This window comes from Dendrobates tinctorius, unplaced genomic scaffold, assembly GCF_039654945.1.
Source record: "Dendrobates tinctorius isolate UK_male_01 unplaced genomic scaffold, ASM3965494v1 ptg000201l, whole genome shotgun sequence".
NCBI lineage: Eukaryota > Metazoa > Chordata > Amphibia > Anura > Dendrobatidae > Dendrobates > Dendrobates tinctorius.
In genome coordinates, this window is record NW_027361868.1 from 2,511,322 (window position 1) to 2,531,811 (window position 20,490).

At 46.3% G+C, this 20,490-nt stretch overlaps 1 protein-coding gene across 1 annotated transcript in view; it reads right to left on the minus strand.

Annotated features, from left to right (window-relative positions):
- The window catches only part of SPATA17 (spermatogenesis associated 17), an 892,647-nt gene that overhangs the window by 780,878 nt on the left and 91,279 nt on the right, over nucleotides 1-20,490 (minus strand). The gene's annotated exons all lie outside the window — the stretch shown is intronic.

The following is a 20,490-nucleotide window of genomic DNA, read 5'->3' on the forward strand; positions in this document are numbered from 1 at the left end:
AATTTGTTATAACTAACCACAGTAAGTTACTATGCCCGGGCAGTGCCGGGCTCTTCAGCTAGTAGACTATGTAATAGTCACAGTTTTCTCTGCTGCAGATTGAGCAGAGCTCAGTTTTTCAGCTGTGTATAACCCCGCCACAGCTTGTGCTTACATTGCATATTGCTGGGGGTCTGGCTGGACTTGGAGGCACAAGACCAGTTGTCCTGTAGTGATAATCGATTGCTGGTAAAACAGTGATTCTATTGAAAGAGTCCAGTAATTGACACATCGCTATAGTAAAGGTCTATGCTTCTACATTATGGTTCTCTCCGATAAGATGGGAAAAGCCTGGTGACAGATTCCCTTTATAGGACTGCTTCGATAATAATGGCAGTGAATTACAGACAAGTTATTGGATATATAGATAATATATATGTATTCTTTCTTCTTTTTCACTTTTTTCAGAGGATGGTATTGATACTTCAAAGATCCCTTCGACTAAAGTCATCATATATTTTGTAGTTTTCGCCACCATCATATTCTTCGTTGGAACATTCCTTGGTGTCATCTGTAACGCCATACGTAGGTAAGTATTGTAAAGGATGATTTATATTGTACATGGGAGTCTGCAAAAATTCCATCTTTATTACAGATGAGAGGCTCTGACAAGATTCTGCCAAATCAGCAGATTTTATTTAGAGATTCAATTCACAGCAAAATTATTCTTCACATATTGATTGTTCCCTATTATGCTCTGGGGTCTCCCCAGTCCCAGATGGTAATAAATGGAAGATGTAAGAAGAAAATAGAGTTTATGTACAACCAAGCCCCTCTCCGGAAGCCCCCACTGCTCTCTGCCCGAAACTCCGGCCCAGTGTTGACTCTTGGTTGGGACTTGCATGGGCAGAGACCTTTCGGGGACGCTTGTAGCCAAAGTTTCAGCCCAAAGGGAACACTTGGCCAGAGGTGTGGCATGATGGTAGTGTGGAAAACTGGCCATCGGGCATAAAGCAGCGGAAGTCGGTCGGAGAAGTGAGCTCATCTTTCTGCCAGCCCTCTACTCTTCCACAAGCTGGCGGCTGCCGCTAGCTTCCACTTTGCTTTATTCGCGTGGAGTGAATTACAAAAAAATCTGTGTTCTCCAACATTCTGAGTTTTGTATGAGCAGAATTCAATTCCCCTCAAATAAATCCACTCCTGTCTGATCTTCATATTACCTTACAACCCAGTACGATCCACACATATTGAACTTTCATGTACATGAAAAATTGTTGATAAATACCAAAATTTTACTGATTGCCAATGTGTCTACAGAATGTAAAAGACAAAATGAATGAAGAAACATATGAGTCTATATTTCATTCCACAGAATAAAGATCTGTTACTTTGTAATTCATAAAATACCTTTTATTTTACTATTTTAAAGACATCGGAAAAAGGATAAATCCAGGAGAGATGCTGAATCTCAATGTTCTACTGATGGAGATATAGAGACTCCTGCTGAACCTATTGGTGGTAAGTACAGCCTAACCAATCTGACACTAAAGCAGTTCTCCAGGATAAGAAAAACAGGGCTGCCATCTTCTTAAAAAAAAAAAAATCTGTGCCATCAAAATCTTCAGCTTGTTCATGGTATTGCAGCTCTACACCATTCCCGTCACTGGAGCTGATCTGCAATAACAGGCACAACCTGTAGACAGGGGTGGTCTTGTGCTTCAAACAAACCAATTACATTTTTCTAACCCTGGACAAGCCTATAAAATCTATGTGCAAATACCGTATTTTTCGGATTATAAGACGCTCCGGATTATAAGACGCACCGCAAATTTTGAGGAGAAAAATAGGAAAAAAACTTTGTGTAATAAAATGGTGGTGCTTCTTATAATCCATGCGTCTTATTGCTTATTGGGGGTGGTGGCTGCGGTGAAGCGGGGTCCCAGGGTCGCTGCTGGAGGAGACAGGAGTGGGGTGATGCTGCAGGCTGGGATGAGGCGGAGATATCGTGCTGCATGGTGCTCCGTGCTGCGGGGTGCTGTGTGCTATGGGGGGGATCCATGCTGCAGGTCCTGTGGGGTGCTCCATGCCGCGGGGTGCTCTGTGCTGCGGGCGCCTCTGCTGACATTTTGTGAAAGGCCAGAGCCCCTGGCAGTTACATGGTTTCCTGTGCGGTGGACTCCGGGAAGATGGTCGACGAGGGGGGAGGCACAAGCGCAGATGGAGATCTCGGCACCAAGATCTCAGAAGATGAGATTTCAGCGCTGAGATCAATTGGCCTTTCACAAAATTTCAGCAGAGCCCCCCTGTAGCAATGGAGATCCCCGCAGCGGAACGGGAAACCGCTGCGCAGCACCGTCGGGCACTCGCAGCACCGCTGGGAACCTCCTCATCTCAGCCTGTGGCCAGCAGCGGTACCGGTAAGGTAAATACGCATTATAAGACGCATCCCCATTTTCCCCCACAATTTTGGGGAAGAAAGTGGGTCTTATAATCCGTAAAATACGGTAGTTATTTTTTTGCTTTTTTATAACTTGGTAATAGACTTACTCTGGGGACATTTGTTATGTAATTACAAGCCGACCCGAGTATAGGCACCTAAGTTTGCCACGGAAAACTGGGTAAGCTTATTGACTCCAGTATAAGCCGGGTATGCATTGTCCCTGCATCCCTGTCCCGGTATGCGTTGCTCCCCCGTCCTGCCCTGGTAAGCGTGGCTACCCCTCTCCCATCCTTGTATGCATGCTTCCTATTACAAAAACAAAACAAACCATCCTACTCACCCTCCTCCAGCGTGCCCTCGCGGCTGCAGCTGTCACTGTGCGCGCTATAAGAGAAATAAATAGTCATTTCTCTTTAGCAGTAGCACTGGCTTTAGCAACAGCCGCCGCCTCGTGCCCCTGTGACCAGCTGTCCCGCCACTCTCCCGTCGGCTTTCTGGGACTATTGTGCTGAAAAACTCGGCTTATACACGAGTATATACGGTAATAGAAGAACATCCTTTTATAAATGGTCTCTTAAACTTTACGTGCCAGAGCCTTTTTCCGCCCTCATGACCAGGCCAATTCTGACCAGTGTCCCTTTATGTGGTTATAGCTCTCGAACGCTACAACGGATCACATTGATTCTGAGAGAGTTTTTTCGTAACATATTGTACTTCATTATAGTGATAAAATTTGTTCAATATAATTTGTGTTTATGTCTAAAAATATCGGCAATGTGTCTAAAATTCTGAAAATTTGCAATTTTTAAATTTTTTAGTCTTTAAACCAGAGTGTTGTCACACAAAATAGTTAATAAATAATATTTTCCACATGTCTATCATCAACATGATTTTTGAAACACAATTGTTTAATCCTTAAGAAGTTAAAAGGGTTAAAAGTTGATCAGCGATTTCTCATTTTTCCAAATAAATTTGCAAAAACAATTTTTTTAGGGACCACATCACATTTGAAGTTACTTTGAGGAGCATTTAATACAGAAAATACTCAAAAGTGGCACCATTCTAAAAACTGCACCCCTCAAAGTGCTCAAGACCAAATTCAAAAAGTTTATCAACCCTTCAGGTGCTTCACGGGAATGATAACACCTGTCAGAGCTATCGCTCTGCACTGGAATCGCAGTGCTTGCAGGACCCTGGGGGTCGTGAGCACTGCAAGACCACCGACCATGTCATGACAAACGTCGGCGCTGCATAGAGCTCAGCAAGCGCCAACGCTTATCTACAGTGGGCGGCTGCGAAGTAAAGGAGCAGTAGACGTAATAATCCATAAGAAATATGGAGAATATTTTATTCTAAAAAATTGATTTCTTTGATCTTTTTAACAGGTAAAAATGAGGATGGACCAATGGTCAAAAAGACAGATGACCTTGAGAACACCAACATTTCTTCTCCCGGTCCAGATGATGTCGTCATCGATATTGAAACAGATAAGGATGTGGCCAACTCCTCTAACAGTAAGCCTGAGATGCTGCCACCAGCCGAGAGAGCGGCTACAGAAAACGTTACTGATCTACTTAGAGAAGTGACCCCGGAGATAGCCACTCCACAAGTGGAGATGCCCGATATTGGGAACCTGCCTCCAGGAGTCTTATTCAACCTGGTGAGCAAAGGAGAGGAAGGCTTCCTGGATGAAGAGATCATCATCATGGCCCAGGACCTGCTGCAGCGACAGTTTAAGGGTTTTGATGGCCTGCAGCCCCCCTGCGCTCTTATGGAACCAGGGTACAGTGTACTGAAGAATGCTGTACAAATCCACTATGATGAGGACAGGGTGCACTGGCTGACAACCTGCTATAAAAATGGCCAAATCTTTGTGGCCGACAGCGTCAGGACTAGGAATCTGTCTCCTTCCATCCGTCAGCAGATTATCAATATGTACAGTAAAGTGGTCGACAATCCCCTGAAACATCTGAGGTTTATCGATGTGGATCAGCAGACGAAAGGGTACGACTGTGGCTTATATGCTATAGCGTTTGCCTATGAGCTTATGGCAGATGACGGTGAACCCACAGCTAAGTTCCAGCATGAGAATATGAAGACTCATCTAATAACCTGCCTGCTGAACAGCAGAATCAGCGGATTTCCCAAAAGGTCAGGAAGTGACTCCATGTCTATAAACGGCATGTAGAGTCTATGACGGTCCAAGAGATCGCTCTGACCTTCAACCGGATACGACCCGGGACAACAGACCAGTCTGCACCAGTAAGTAATCATGGACTTTCCATAATACCCTCAATATAGTGAATAATATATAGATATGATGGGGGGGGTGTGCTGCCATTATTGGGGGCACACCCCCCCAATATGCGCACATTCATGTCTTTAAAGAGCGTTACCACGTGACCGCTGAAGGCAGGCGCCTGAGACCGTGGGACAAGCAGGGGGTCTGTAGAGACACGCCAGAGGGGGTCAGTATGTGCTGACACCCCCGCTACCCCTCTCCCGCCGACTCCCTGGCGTATATGACTCGTGTATAAGCCGAGAGGGGGACTTTCAGCCCAAAAAATGGGCTGAAAATCTCGGCTTATACGCGTGTATATACGGTATTTGACGCAATGCCAATTTTGCATGTTTTCCCACCTACCAAGAATGGAGAGGTCTGTAATTTTTATTGCAGGTACACTTCACCTGTGAGAGATGGAATCTTACAATGTGGTTTTCTGTATTTATTTTATAATTTTTAGATAACTGATTTGCATTTTATTACATGAAATAAGTGTTTGATCACCTTCTAACCAGAAAGAATTCTGGCTCTCGCAGACCTGTATAAAAGACACCTGTCCACACACTCAATCACACTCCAACCTCTCCACCATGGCCAAGACCAAAATGAAGTCTAAGGACATCAGGGACAAAATTGTAGACCTGTTCAAGGCTGGGATGGACTACAGCACAATAGGCAATTGGTGAGAAGGCAACAGCTGTTGGCACAATTATTAGAAAATGGAGGAAACACAAGATGACAGGTCAGTCTTCCTCGGTCTGGGGCTCTGTACGTGATCTTGCCTCATGTAGTAAGGATGATTCTGAGAAAGTTCCGGAATCAGCTCACATATGAAGACCCCATTAATTAAAATATAAACCTTTATTAACCATTTATAAAAGGACTAACACAAGACACACACTTAAAATGCTGACAGGCGACAAATTGAAGAGATAAATAGATGATGCTGGAGAGCCCCTGTGTAATCCCCTTTCCTGTCCACCTGCCTAACAGCGGAGGTTCAGTGAAGAGAAAACAGCTGAACTCTGGGAAATTTTGATTTTTAATGCAAAAAATGTTTTCTTATTGAAGACACCACAGGGGAATAGTGCGTTGAGGTAACGTTTCGACCGTATGTCGAGTCTTTTTCAAACCTCACTTAAAGCACAAGAGAAAAAGAAGCAATCACAGCAGTATGAATGTGCAGGAGAGGCTAAAGTGCCATATGTAGAAGTCCGGTCTGGCAGGGACCAGGCAGAGGTCCTAAGATGAGCTGGAAGCGTGGGGCAGCAAGCGCCGTCTGTGGTGTAGTGTCGGCAATGTGTGCAGCACCAATACATCATAACTTGTAAAGCGACCATGTATGTCCTGAATTGCAAATGCATTAAACTAGAAGTGCCATGATACTCTTAGAAACCATGAGATCAATATTCCTCAGGGTGATAAAGTAGCAATGGCGGAGATTCATGTCTATGTACCAGTCTCTACAGTAAGTTGTCATTCACCGAAACAGGCATATGACAACGGTTCATTCATTCCATTTTCTGCAAAGGGGACAAGATGACGGCACCATATTGAAGGGAGGATAGATGGGGTCATGTATCGGGAGATTTTAGCCAACAACCTCCTTCCCTCAGTAAGAACGTTAAAGATGGGTCATAGCTGGTTCTAACATCATGACAATGACCCAAAAAACACAGCCAGGGCAGCTGAGGAGAGGCTCCATAAGATGCGTTACTTACTTCATGCACTAAAATGCAAATTGGTTATGTAAAAATCATAAAATGGGATTTTCTGGTTTTTTTTTAAGATTCTGTCTCTCAGAGTTGAAGTGTATCTACAATAAAAATTACAGACTTCTCCATTCTCCATTAATTCCACAACTTTACTTACATTGTTATCACTGTCCCCATTGGGGCTTACAATCATAATTCCCCATCAGTATGTCTTTGCAGTGTGGGAGGAATCTGGAGGTAACCCACACAAACTCCTTGCAAATGTCTTTGGTGGGATTTTAACCCAATTTCAATATTCTACATTACAGGAAAGCAAGAGGACAAAACAAAAACTGTGACTGATGTCACTCCTCACGCACCCGTGGTGGAAAAGCGAGAGATCCTCAAAAGCACCATGATCCTTATGCCTGATGCCAGTGATGAAGTAATCAACATGGGTCCAGAAGAGGACGCAGTCACTGTGTGTACAGAGAAGTCTTTTATTAAGACTTTTAACAACTGTAAAAGCCCAAAAAAAAGTTGCACACAAAAGCGGGACTAACTCCTAGCCGCGGTCTACGGACCAAACATTGGGCATGGGCAGGGCCTTGGGGGCAGATCCCAAGTGCGCTCAACCATGTGAAATAGCTTACACTCAGGAACATTGAGGGATAGCGCTATGGGATAGCTCTACCTGTTCATTTCCTTTAGGAATAGAGCTATGGGATAGCTGCTCTACCCGTGCACTTTCTTCATGGATAGCGCTATCGGATAGCTCTACCCGAACAGTATTAACGACAGAGCTTTTTCATACACAAGGTAGGAGTGGCAGGAGAGGTACACCAGGTATTTATGTTTGCTGTTAGTCTGCACATACGCCAGTCTGGTGCGTGGTTACACCCCATTGCGAGGTCAGTCTGCTGCGTGGTTACACCCCATTGCGACGTTCGTAATCACAAGGGCGCGCAATCACTCGTGTTCACTAAATGCTAAAACTGGCCTGCCGTTATGACTCTACAGCTCATTACGAGTTCTCATACACCAAACATGTCTAGGTTCTTTTTTTATTTATGGTAAGTGGTGAAAAAAAATATAAAGATGGTAAAAAATAAAAAAAACAATGGCGCCATTTTCCTAGACCCATAGCGTTTCCAATTTTTAGGATCTTGGGTTGGGTGAGAGCTTATTTTTTGCGTGTCAAGCAGACGTTTTCAATGATACCATGTTTGTGCAGATATGATCTTTTGATCGCCTGTTATTGCGATGTTGCGGCGACCAAAGAAACTTAATTCTAGAGTTTTGATTTTTTTTCTCTCATTACACCATTTATCGATCGGATTAAAATTGTTTTTATATTTGATAGATCAGGTGTTTCTGAATGCAGCAATGCCAAATAAGTGTGTATTTGAATTTTTTTGTTTTTTCTTTTATTTTGAATGGGGCAAAAGGGGGGTGATTTGAGCTTTTATTATTTTAATTCTTTTAATATTTTTAAAAACTTTTTTCTAATTTTTTACTTGCTTCAATAGTCTATTTAGGAGACTTGAAGCTGCAATCATCTGTTCGCTTCAGCCCTGCTATCTGCTACAAGCGCCGGCCTTAGGGCTGCGCACCTAGCAGATCAGCAGTGACAACCACAGGGGTCTCTTGCAGACCCGGGTTGTTATGCTAACCAATTGGCACCTTGAATTCATGTTACGGGCGCGCTGATGGGTGGGATTAGTGACGCGTTTCCGACATGACCATGATAAATGCTGCCGTTGGAAATTGACAGCAGCATTTAAGAGGTTAACAGCCACGGGTGGATCGTGATTACATCCACGGCTGTTAGGGGCACATGACAGCTGATCAGATCAGATCAGCTCTCTTGTGCCTAAAGACATGAGGGCTCACAATAATAGCCTGCAGGTAATGCAGGGACACAACCTATGATGTATATATGTGTCAGAGGTCATGAAGGGGTTAATCATTTAAACTTCTGCTCTTTCTGGGATTTGCGGTCCAGTGGGCAGTAATATCCGTGGTTGACAGTTACCTCTGTATACACTTGTACAAAGAAATATGTCAGTTAGTGATAGTACCTGTCATGATCCATGCTGGATCAGGACTGATATAAAGCACAGGTAACCTTTTTTTTTTTTTTTTTCCCTTAAGCTGTGCTTAAGGTGTTTTTGACCCCGGTGGCCATTAGGATTATTGCACTGTGTGTCGTTTGTTCTAAGTTTTCCCCCCGGTGGTGGTGAGCGTCATTGCACTCTAGTTTCTTTAGTTTAGTACACATGATTATAATACAGGGGTGATTGCTGGCTCTGCTATAAAAGAGTCACAGGTGTTGCAAGCAGTGTTGGTGATAGTGTTCATTTCAACCATCCTTGGTGGAGGAAGGAGCTGGAGAGCAGCTCTGACAGACCCTGGTGTGAAAGGAGTCATAGGGGATTTCCTTAGCTCTGACAGAGCTTGGTGGCAGTGATTCAGGAGGCGAGCTGCATGCTGGAGGTGGACTCTGTTGCCAGGAGCAAGTGCAACAGAGTAAAGCTAAGTTGTGTTTCCCCGTTTGTGTTTTCTCCTTAGTGTGTATTAGTACAGCGGTGGGGCCAGTGCCTGTGCCACCCAGCTCCCTAGCAAGGGATAGGTGTATGATGTGCTAGGGCAACAGGTTCGTGATCGGTGCCCGGGGCGGAACCGGCATAGGGAACGTTAGGAGCGTTAGGGACACTGACTCAGGGGAGTGCAGGAGGTCTCCACATCCACTTTCTCTATCTCAGGGCCCACCGTTATAACTGTTTCCCTACCCCTTGCCTTGTTTTAGTTACCGGCCTGCAAGCCGTGTCACACAGGACGGGTCCACCACTTGACATTTATCACCAACCTAACTTTTTTTTCTGCTGAGCCATGGACCCAGTTCAGCCCTTTGCCCAATTGCTGCAGACCCTTATTAATCAGATTAGGGGGCTGCGCGGCGGGTTGGTGCGGCAGCTGCGGCTGTTGGTGGGCTCTGGGGGCTTGGTCCAGGAACCTAAGATATCCCTCCCTGACAGATTTTCTGGAGGGAGAGATCAATTCTTGGTATTTCAGCAAGCCCGCAAATTGTATTTCAGGCTGCACCCTCGTTCATCAGGGAGTGAAGAGCAACGTGTGGGAATCATTATGTCCCTCCTTAAGGGGGATCCCCAAGCCTGGGCCTTCTCCCTGCTGGACGATTCACCATCATTAGAGTCCGTGGACGAGTTTTTTGTGGCTTTGGCGCTAGTGTATGGGGATCCTGATGGCGTCGCCCTGGCGGAATCCCGACTCCGTAGGTGTAAACAGGGAGCCCTGATTGCTGAGTACTGCTCAGAGTTTAGGAGGTGGGCCACTGAGACTCAGTGGAATGACGCTGCACTTAGTAGTCAATTTGTGCAGGGTCTGTCTCCAAAGTTGCAGGATACTCTGGTGCAGTACGCCTCCCCCAGGTCGCTGGAGGCTGCCATGTCTCTTGCCATCCGGGTAGATAGACTCCTTAGTGAGAGACATACACTGTGTTCCAAATTATTATGCAAATGATATTTTTCTATGATTTTCCTAAATAGTCAGTACAAATGATAGTCAGTGTAATAAAAGTCATCACCCGTTAGAATATACATCAAATTTTATTGAAGAAACCTCCCAATGATAACAGTATAATCTCAAAAATGAATAAAAACTCAAATTGCACTGTTCCAAATTATTAGGCACAGTAGAATTTCTAAACATTTGATCTGTTTTAAAGAACTGAAAATGTTCATTTGTGGAATTTGCAGCATTAGGAGGTCAGATTCACTGAACAAAAAAGCTATTTAACTCCAAAACATCCTAACAGGCCAAGTAACATGCTATCATAGGAACCCTTCTGTGACATCACTTTCACAATTCTTGCATCCATTGAACTTGGGAGTTTTTGGAGAGTTTCTGCTTGGATTTCTTTGCATGAAGTCGGAATAGCCTCCCAGAGTTGCTGTTTTGATGTGAACTGCCTCCCACCCTCATAGATCTTTTGCTTGATGATACTCCAAAGGTTCTCTACAGGGTTGAGGTCAGGGGAAGATGGTGGCCACACCATGAGTTTATCTCCTTTTATGCCTATAGCAGTCAATGACTTAGAGGTATTCTTTGCAGCATGAGATGGTGCATTGTCATGCATGAAGAGGATTTTGCTCCTGAAGGCACATTTCTGCTTTTTATACTATGGAAGACAGCTGTCAGTCAGAAACTCTATATGCAGTACTTTGCAGAGGTCATTTTCACACCTTCAGGAACCTTAAAGAGCCCTACCAGCTGTTTCCCCATGATTCCGGCCCAAAACATGACTCCTCCTCCTCCTTGCTGAAGTCGCAGCCTTGTTGGGACATAGTGGCCATCCACCAACCATGCACCAACCATCTATCTGGACCATCCAGGGTTGCTCGACACTCATCAGTAAACAAGACTGTATGAAAAATAGTCTTCATGTATGTCTGGGCCCACTGCAACCATTTCTGCTTGTGAACACTTTTTAGGGGTGGCCGAATAGTAGGTTTATGCACCACAGCAAGCCTTTGAAGGATCCTACACCATGAGGTTTGAGGGACTCCAGAGGCACCAGCAGCTTTAAATATCTGTTTGCTGGTTTGTAATGGCTTTTTAGAAGCTGCTCTCTTAATCCGATGAACTTGCTTGGCAGAAACCTTCCTCATTCTGCCTTTATCAGCACAAACATGTCTGTGCTCAGAATCAACCACAAATCTCTTAACAGTACGACGGTCACGTTTAAATTTTTGGGAAATATCTAATGTTTTCATCTCTTGACCAAGGCATTGCACTATTTGATGCTTTTCAGCAGCAGAGAGGTCCTTTTTCTTTCCTAAATTCCTTGAAACCTGTGCCCTGCTTAATAATGTGGAACATCATTCTTAAGTAGTTTTCCTTTAATTGGGCTCACCTGGTAAACTAATTTTCACAGGAATTTGAGATTGATTTCAGTGATCCAAAAAGCCCTGATACACAATACCATCTATGAGTTTATTTGAAAAACAAAAAATTACATCTTTATGACACTTAAATCCAATTTACATAATAAATTGGAACACAGTGTATACAAGAAGCCCCCCCTGATGGCCTCGCTAGGGAGGAGGACCCACCAGTGCAGACGGAGGAACCCAGACAGCCCGGTGTTGTTAATACAAAAAAGGGGGTGTCTGCGGCTTGTCGTCGTGGGGGGATATGCTTTTCCTGTGGGAAGCCTGGCCATTTTATGAGAGCCTGCCCAGTTCATGCCAAGTCTCCTGACGAGATGCAAGTAGGAGGAGCTAGTTTGTGTACAGTGCTGCCTACGGTTCGGGGAGTGGTGTTGGCATGTTTGTACTGTGGGCATACTGGTCATGTCCTGAAGGCTTGCCCATTGCACGCCAAATTATCTGTGCCATCTGAGAAGCCGCATTCCCCTGGTCGCTTGGAGGGAGGCGACCAGGGAGTATACATTTCCTCCATTTTGAACTCCCATAGTACCATGTCAGCAGAGGTCTTGGCTGGCGGGGTACCGGAGGTGATACCGGTGTTTGTGGACAGCGGAGCAGGAGTCAGTCTGGTGGATGCTCAATTTGTCCAGACTCTTGGTCTGAGGTGTAGGATGCTAGCTCAGCCTATAAGTGTTCGGGCCATAAACTCTGTTCCACTGAGCCAGGGAAGCTTGACCAAGGTCGTAGAGAATATCCATCTGTGTATAGGACATCATGAGGAGTCCTTGTCATGCTAGGTCTTGGAGGGATTGCCAGTACCTATTGTTTTAGGCCTCCCTTGGCTGAAGAGACACAACCCGGTAATAGATTGGCGGGGGCGAGGGAAGTGGTCAGCTGGGGGCACTCGTGTGAGGACTGTTGCATAGGAACTACTGTCTCTGCTGTCTCTCTTCAATGGACCCCTTCCTCTCCAGTGAGGGCAGCAGATGTGCTGCAGGAGAGTAGGGGCAAGTCTCAACCCTCGCCATTGACCAACCCTGGGAAGCGCAGACCTCGTGGAAGGGGTTGGAGGGTGGTATACCCCTTGGTGAGGTGTGGGGGTGTGAGTGTGGAGACACAGGGGGACACCTCTGTTGTCAATCCCAGAAAGAGTTCTCCAAGTGCTGACAAACGAATGAGTGGCAATAAACGTTCAGGTCCGGACCTGTGTGTGAACGAGCGTGTATGGGTGGCCACCAAAAAACATCCAGTGGAAGTGTGTTGTGGAGTCCTACCAGCTCATGCCAAACATACACATACACAACCCGTTCCCCGGGTCAGAGCTTCGGAGATGTGTGTTGCCTCCAGAACATGCGTTGCCAAAACCAGCGGGCGTGTTTGTCATAAACCTGAGGTGCAAGTAGTTGCTGGGGTGAACTCTGGATCTGGGCGTCCCCGCTGTAGGTGGTTCCCTGATGGGGAGCGGTCTTGAGGGTCCAGAGGCCCCTCATTAAGGGGAGGGTACTGTCATGATCCATGCTGGATCAGGACTGATATAAAGCACAGGTAACCTTTTTTTTTTTCTTTCCTAAGCTGTGCTTAAGGTGTCTTTGCCCCCGGTGGCCATTAGGATTATTGCACTGTCGTTTGTTCTAAGTTTTCCCCCCGGTGGTGGTGAGCGTCAGTGCACTCTAGTTTCTTTTGCTTAGTGCACATGATTATAATACAGGTGTGATTGCTGGCTCTGCTATAAAAGAGTCACAGGTGTTGCAATCAGTGTTGGTGATAGTGTTCATTTCAACCATCCTTGGTGGAGGAAGGAGCTGGAGAGCAGCTCTGACAGACTCTGGTGTGAAAGGAGTCATAGGCGATTTCTTTAGCTCTGACAGAGCTTGGTGGCAGCGATTCAGGACGCGAGCTGCATGCTGGTGGTGGACTCTGTTGCCAGGAGCAAGTGCAACAGAGTAAAGCTAAGTTGTGTTTCCCTGTTTGTGTTTTCTACTTAGCATGTATTAGTACAGCGGTGGGGCCAGTGCTGCACCACCCAGGTCCCTAGCAAGGGATAGGTGTAGAGTGTGCTAGGGCGACAGGTTCGTGATCGGCGCCCGGTGCGGAACCGGCATAGGGAACCTTAGGAGTGTTAGGGACACTGACTCAGGGGAGTGCAGGAGGTCTCCACATCCCTTTTCCCTATCGCAGGGCCTACCGTTGTAACTGTTTCCCTACCCCTTGTCTTGTTGTTTTAGTTACCGGCCTGCAAGCCGTGTCACACAGGACGGGTCCACGTCACAGTACCGCTATCTGGCCCGAAAATCCAAGAAAAAGCAAAGGAATCAATGATTAAAACCTAGGTAACACTAAATGTTTTCTCACCTCACACAACTACATTATATATCAATCTACTCCTCCCCCTGATCTATAATACTAGCCTATGAACCCGTTCTACTCCCGGGTGGCGAGCATTTAAATTAGTATATGGTCTCCCATCCTGGTATGTGCCTAAATGCAGGGGTGGGATTCGGCCGGTTCTCCCCGGTTCGATGGAACCGCTTGTTAAAAAAGCAGCCGGTACCCCTAACCGGAAAGATTCAGAGCTGCGATCCGGTACTGCCATGGGGGGCCCTGCAGTGCAGCTAATGATGAGAGCAATATGGCCGGTTTCTCCGAACCCGAGGCTCCAGGGGCCCCTGGCCAGATTTCCCTCATGTGCGGCGGGCAGGGAGCGATCCAAGTAGCTCCGCTGCCAGAAAGAGAAAATGGCAGCGGAGCTGAAAGGATCTGTCCCGCCCGCGCTTCCTGTCTCTGACACAGAGAGGAGCGCTGCTGAATGACGTCATCATTCAGTGGCCGCTGCTGTGCCAGAGCGAGGAAGAGCGGGCGATGCTGCGGACAGGTGAGAGGAGCTGGTGTGTGTGTGTGTGACAGGTGAGAGGTGCTGCTGGGTGTGTGTGTGACAGGTGAGAGGTGCTGCTGTGTGTGTGTGTGTGTGCTGTGTGTGTGTAGGTGGAGCCTGGCCCTGGAGAAGGCAATGATATGATGGGGACATGGGGAGAAGGCCGTGATGGGGAGAGAAGGCCATGATGGGGGTAATGGGGAGAGAAGGCCATGATGGGGAGATGGGGAGAAGGCCATGATGGTGTACTGGAAAACGGGGGGAAAAATCCCCAAGAAATTGCAAAAAAAAAAGTGCATTTACTCAATTGTTTTTTGTTTTTTTTTAATTTTTATTTGCCATGTTCACTATATGATAAAACTAACCGAAGAATATGATTCCGCCGGTCAGTACAAGTACGCAGATACCAAACATGGATAGGTTTTTTATTATTTCAGTGGTGAAAAAAAATTCCCAAAATTTTTAAGAAAAGATTTTGCGTTTGTCGTCTTTTTCAGAGACCCTCAGCGTTTCCATTTTTCGGGAGCTGAGCGAGGGCTCATGTTTTGTGGCTTTATCTGACGTTTTTATTTATACTACCCAATCCACCCCCTCCATGACAAGATGGTGGGGAGCTGAAAAGTCACCGACAGAGGTCCCCTAGTGCCGCCATCTTGGTGCTCCCATGAAGCCACCGGCTGGGCTCCACAGGAGATCAGAAGTTTTCTTATATATTGCTGAACTGTCAAAGGTTCAAGTCCCCCGAGGGAATAAACAAAAATAATAATAGAACGTTAAAAAGTAATTAACATTTTAAAAATAAACTCATATGATGCATTTTGGAGCGATCAATCAAAATCTAAAATTATTTAATCCATAGTTTAAACGCCCCCTAATAAAAAAATCCAAAAGCCACTAAAATGTTTAAAAAAAAAAAAAAAAATTACACAAACTAGGCCTCGCCGTCATTGTACTGACACTGTGAAAAAAAATAAATAAAAAAATAAATAAAAACAAAGCGGATTTTTTTTTCAAACTGTCATACTGACATGTACTTGTTTTGAATAAAGTTTGGTTATAACTTTGCTGACAAAATGCCTTCCAAAACTTAAAAATATCTATATGATCTTGTTTGTTTGATAGAATGCTGGGAGTTGTAGTCTGATGAAGGTATTTTCCACCAAGGAGGGCTGATCACAGTATTACAGAGCCCTGTTCACACTCCTGCCAGTGTCACCACTCACACAGCGTCTGTTACAGGACAATTACTGCTGCCAGAGCAATAACTTACACTAATAATGGCTAAAAATTCCAAACCATGGGCGGACATACCGCCAGTTCAACCGGTGCGACTGCACCAGGGCCCAGAGGCTCCAGGGGGGCTCTGCAGGGTGGCTAATGATGAGGGCAATCTGGCCGGTTTCTCTGGGCCCGAGGCTCCAGGGGGCCCTTGGCCAGATTGCCCTCATGTGCGGCGGGCAGGGAGCGATTCCAGCAGCTCCACTGCCTGCAAGAGAAAATAGCAGCGGAGCTACAAGGATCCTTCCTGCCCGAAGCCAGCGCTTCCTGTCTGACACAGAGAGCAGCGCTGCTGAATTACGTCATCATTCACCTGCGCCGCCGATGTGCCAGAGCGAGGAAGCAGGCGGAGGGCGGAGGCGGTGATGCTGCGGACACGGACAGGTGAGGTGCTGTCACTGCTGTGTGTGTGTAGATGTGTGTGTGTGTGTGTATGTATGTATGTATGTATGTGTATATGTAGTATGTGTGTGCATGTATGTATGTGTGTGTGTGTAGGTGGAGGAGAAGGCCATGATGGGGAGAAGGCCATGATGGGGAGAAGGCCATGATGGGGAGAAGGCCATGATGGGGAGAAGGCCATGATGGGGAGAAGGCCATGATCGGGAGAAGGCCATGATGGGGTGATGGGGAGAAGGCCATGATTGGGGTGATGGGTAGAAGGCAGTGATGGGGTGATGGAGAAGGCAATGATGGGAGTGATGATGAGAAAGCAATGATGGGGTGATGGAGAAGGCAATGATGGGAGTGATGATGAGAAGGCAATGATGGGAGTGATGATGAGAAGGCAATGATGGGAGTGATGGGGAGAAGGCAGTGATGGGGAGAAGGCAATGATGGGGGTGATGGAGAAGGCAATGATGCGCCGCCGATGTGCCAGAGAGAGGAAGCAGGCGGAGGGCGGAGGCGGTGATGCTGCGGACACGGACAGGTGAGGTGCTGTCACTGCTGTGTGTGTGTAGATGTGTGTGTGTGTGTATGTATGTATGTATGTATGTGTATATGTAGTATGTGTGTGCATGTATGTATGTGTGTGTGTGTAGGTGGAGGAGAAGGCCATGATGGGGAGAAGGCCATGATGGGGAGAAGGCCATGATGGGGAGAAGGCCATGATGGGGAGAAGGCCATGATGGGGAGAAGGCCATGATGGGGAGAAGGCCATGATCGGGAGAAGGCCATGATCGGGAGAAGGCCATGATGGGGTGATGGGGAGAAGGCCATGATTGGGGTGATGGGTAGAAGGCAGTGATGGGGTGATGGAGAAGGCAATGATGGGAGTGATGATGAGAAAGCAATGATGGGGTGATGGAGAAGGCAATGATGGGAGTGATGATGAGAAGGCAATGATGGGAGTGATGATGAGAAGGCAATGATGGGAGTGATGGGGAGAAGGCAGTGATAGGAGTGATGGGGAGAAGGAAATAATGGGAGTGATGGGCAGAAGGCAGTGATGGGGAGAAGGCAATGATGGGGGTGATGGAGAAGGCAATGATGGGGTGATGGGAAGAAGGCAATGATGGGGTGGTGGGGAGAAGGCAAAAATGGAGGTGGTGGAAAGGACAATAATGGGGGTGGTGGAGGAGGAAATAATGGAGGCGGGGAATGGGCAATAATGGGAGTGGTGGGAGAGAAGAAAATGATGGAGGTGGTGAAGAGGGTAATGATGGGGTGGGGGAGAGGACAATAATGGGATCTGGGGGAGGAGGACAATGAGGGGTGTGGGGGAAGACATTATCGCTTATTTTGTATAACACAATCCCTTAGCATATAGTGCACGTACTTATTATGTATAACACAGTCCCTTATCATATAGTGTACTCACTAATTCTGTGTAACACCATCCTTAGTTACAGTTTTCTCTTTTATTATGTATAACACCGTCCCTTATTACGTACGATCCTCCCTAGTTACATATGGTGCCGTCCCTTATTATATAGATCCTCTGCTGTTATGTATAGTGCTGTCTCTTACATAGTGTATTCTTGTTAATTTTGTTATTAACAGCACCTTCTTTTATTACATAGTCCCCTCTCTTTTTAGATATAAAATGACTGCTGATCAAGGAGCCGGTGACCAGACTACCAGTCCATCAGCTCCTTCATTAGAAAGGAAGCTTTCCCATGCTCTATCAGCCATCATTGCATTATACAGCTAACAAGACAGGATGGTATGTAATAAAAAAACAGAAAACAGGGCTCTGTATAATCTAATATGTAGGGACGGTGCTGTACATAACGAGAGGGCACTGTGTAAGGGACAGCAATATACATAATAAAGGAGACTATGTAATATATACATGTATGTGTGTGTGGCTATATATATGCATATATATATATATGTGTATATCTGTAACTTTGACGCCACAAAAGGAAGGGGGGCCCAGACACATTTCGTGCACAGTGGCCCCAAGCTGTCAGTGTACGCCCCTGGTTGCAATGATCATGTTTGTGAAAAAATTTTTTTTTTTTTTTCACGCCCGGCGTTATAAACTTCTATGAAGCACTTGGGGGTTTAAAGTGCTCAACACATCTAGATAAGTTCCTTGGGGGTCTACTTTCCAAAAAGGGGTCACTTGTGGGGGGTTTCCACAGTTAAGGCACATCAGGGGCTCTCCAAATGTGACATGACACCCGCAGACCATTCCATCAAAGTCTGCATTCCAAAACATCACTACTTCCCTTCCGAGCCCCGATGTGTGCCCATACAGTAGTTTTCTCCCACATATGGGGTATCAATGTACTCAGGACAAATTGGACAACAACTTTTGGGGTCCAATTTCTCCTGTTACCCTTGGGAAAATAAAAAAAAATTGGGGACTAAAAGATCATGTTTGTGGAAAAAATATGATTTTTTTATTTTCACGCCCGGGCGTTATAAACTTCTGTGAAGCACTTGGGGGTTCAAAGTGCTCAACACATCTAGACAAGTTCCTTTGGGGGGGTCTAGTTTCCAAAATGGTGTCATTTGTGGGGGGTTTCCACTATTCAGACACATCAGGGGCTCTCCAAATGCGATATGGCGTCAAGCCAATTCTGCGTTGAAAAAGTCAAACGGCGCTCATTCCTTTCCGAGCTCTGCCATGTGCCCAAACAGTGGTTTACCCCCACATATGGGGTGTCAGCGTACTCAGGACAAATTGCTCAATAACTTTTGTGGTCCTGTTGCTCTTGGGAAAATAACAATTGGGGCTGAAAAGATCATTTTTGTGGAAAAAATATGATTTTTTAATTTTACGGATAAACTTGCAGGTCCCGGGTTGTCATGCTAACCCACTGGCACCTTGAACTCATGTGATGGGTGCGATGATGGGCGGGATTAGCGACTCGTTTCCGACATCACCATGATAAATGCTTATTAAGTTTTTTGTGTGCGATATCTCTGTGATTTAAGGGCATAAAAACTCAACGTTGGAAAATTGCAAAAGTTTCAAAATTTTTGCCACATTTCCGTTTTTTTGCACAAATAAACACAAATTATATGAACGAAATTTTACCATTAACTTGAAGTACAATATGTCACGAGAAAAATAATGTCAGAATCACTGGGATCCACAAAAGCGTTCCAGAGTTATTATCTCATAAAGGGACAGTGGTCAGAATTGTAAAAATTGGCCCGGTCATTAACGTGCAAACCACCCTTGGTGGAAAAGGGTTAGTAGTTTTGCACGCAGTGTACCAATACTACTACATACAAGAAACAAATTATGCCGCTACACCATGACTGTATGACCAGCAAATAGTGACCAAATCATATCATTATAGTGATTATTAATAGGAATCACTGTACTAACACTGCTGGTGCCCCCATATAATGACCGAATAGTGGAAGGTATCAGTATATATAGTATAGGTAGCTCAAGATGCTCCCCAGCGATGTCTCCAATTGAAGTAATTAATGTTCTCTTTTCTTCATCCAGCGCAGACTGCTCTGACTTCTCCCTGTCAGGACTCGTCTTTTCAGAGTGTAACACACAGACATCTATGGATTATTGCTTCCTGGTCACCATTGCCACTTTTCCTCCAATTCTACAATAATAGTACCTCCCTTTTATTATATGGTAACAGTATCCCCCAAAATAAAATACAGTACAGCAATGATGCTCCTCTGTGTCCCCATTCAGTAATAATTATGTACCCCAGTGGCGGATTATATAATAAGGTCAATCTGGGCGGTTGCCCAGGGCCCAGTGGTGTGGGGGGGGCCCACCAGCCCAGGGTAAATTGCCTCATTATAAAGTGTGACAGACAAGGCAAATTTTTGTATTTTTTTTTGCTATAGTCGGGGCCCGCTTGCCCTCCTGCCAACCTCCTGTTAGCACCGCTCCCCGCTCCCCGGCTGTACTCACCGCTCCCGCTCCTGGGCCGGCTTCCTCCTCAGTCTCTGCCTTGACGCGCGCCCCCGCTCTGCGCGCTTTCCGGCAGCTGGTCTCCCGACGTCCTCCTCCACTCCCCTCGGCCGCGCGAATGGTACCTCTGCGCACGCGCCGGAGGGGTAGACCGTGCGCCTATGGCAGTCTGTCGGCGTGACCTGCTGGGATCCCCGCCCGACCTATCAGCGTCCTCCACTAGGTATTTCAGGCCGCCCTCCCCTAGGGGAGGCGCCTGACTATTGAGTTATTTCCTCTTGTGTCTAGGCCGTGCTTGCTGCAGTAGCAGCCGCTTTCCTGTTTACCCTTTGTGCTGCCTGCCTTTGGGCTCCCTGTCCCTTTGCTCCCTGTCTCCGTGCTTCCAGCTGTGCCATCGTGTTATCGCTGTGTCTCCTGCTCCTGTCCGCTGTTTAACCCTCTGTGTCCTCTCTCCTTTTAGTGTTGCTCCCTTTCCTGCCTCCTGCTGGTCCCGCCGTTCCATCCTCCACTCCTTCCGCCTACGGATCCCGGTGTACCCGTCTCCTCTCCCACTACTCCTCTTCATCGCTCACCCTCTTGAGCCGACCCCTGGTCCTGGCTGCCGTGGCGCTTGAACTCCCCGAGTCTGTTCCCTAACGATCCCTGT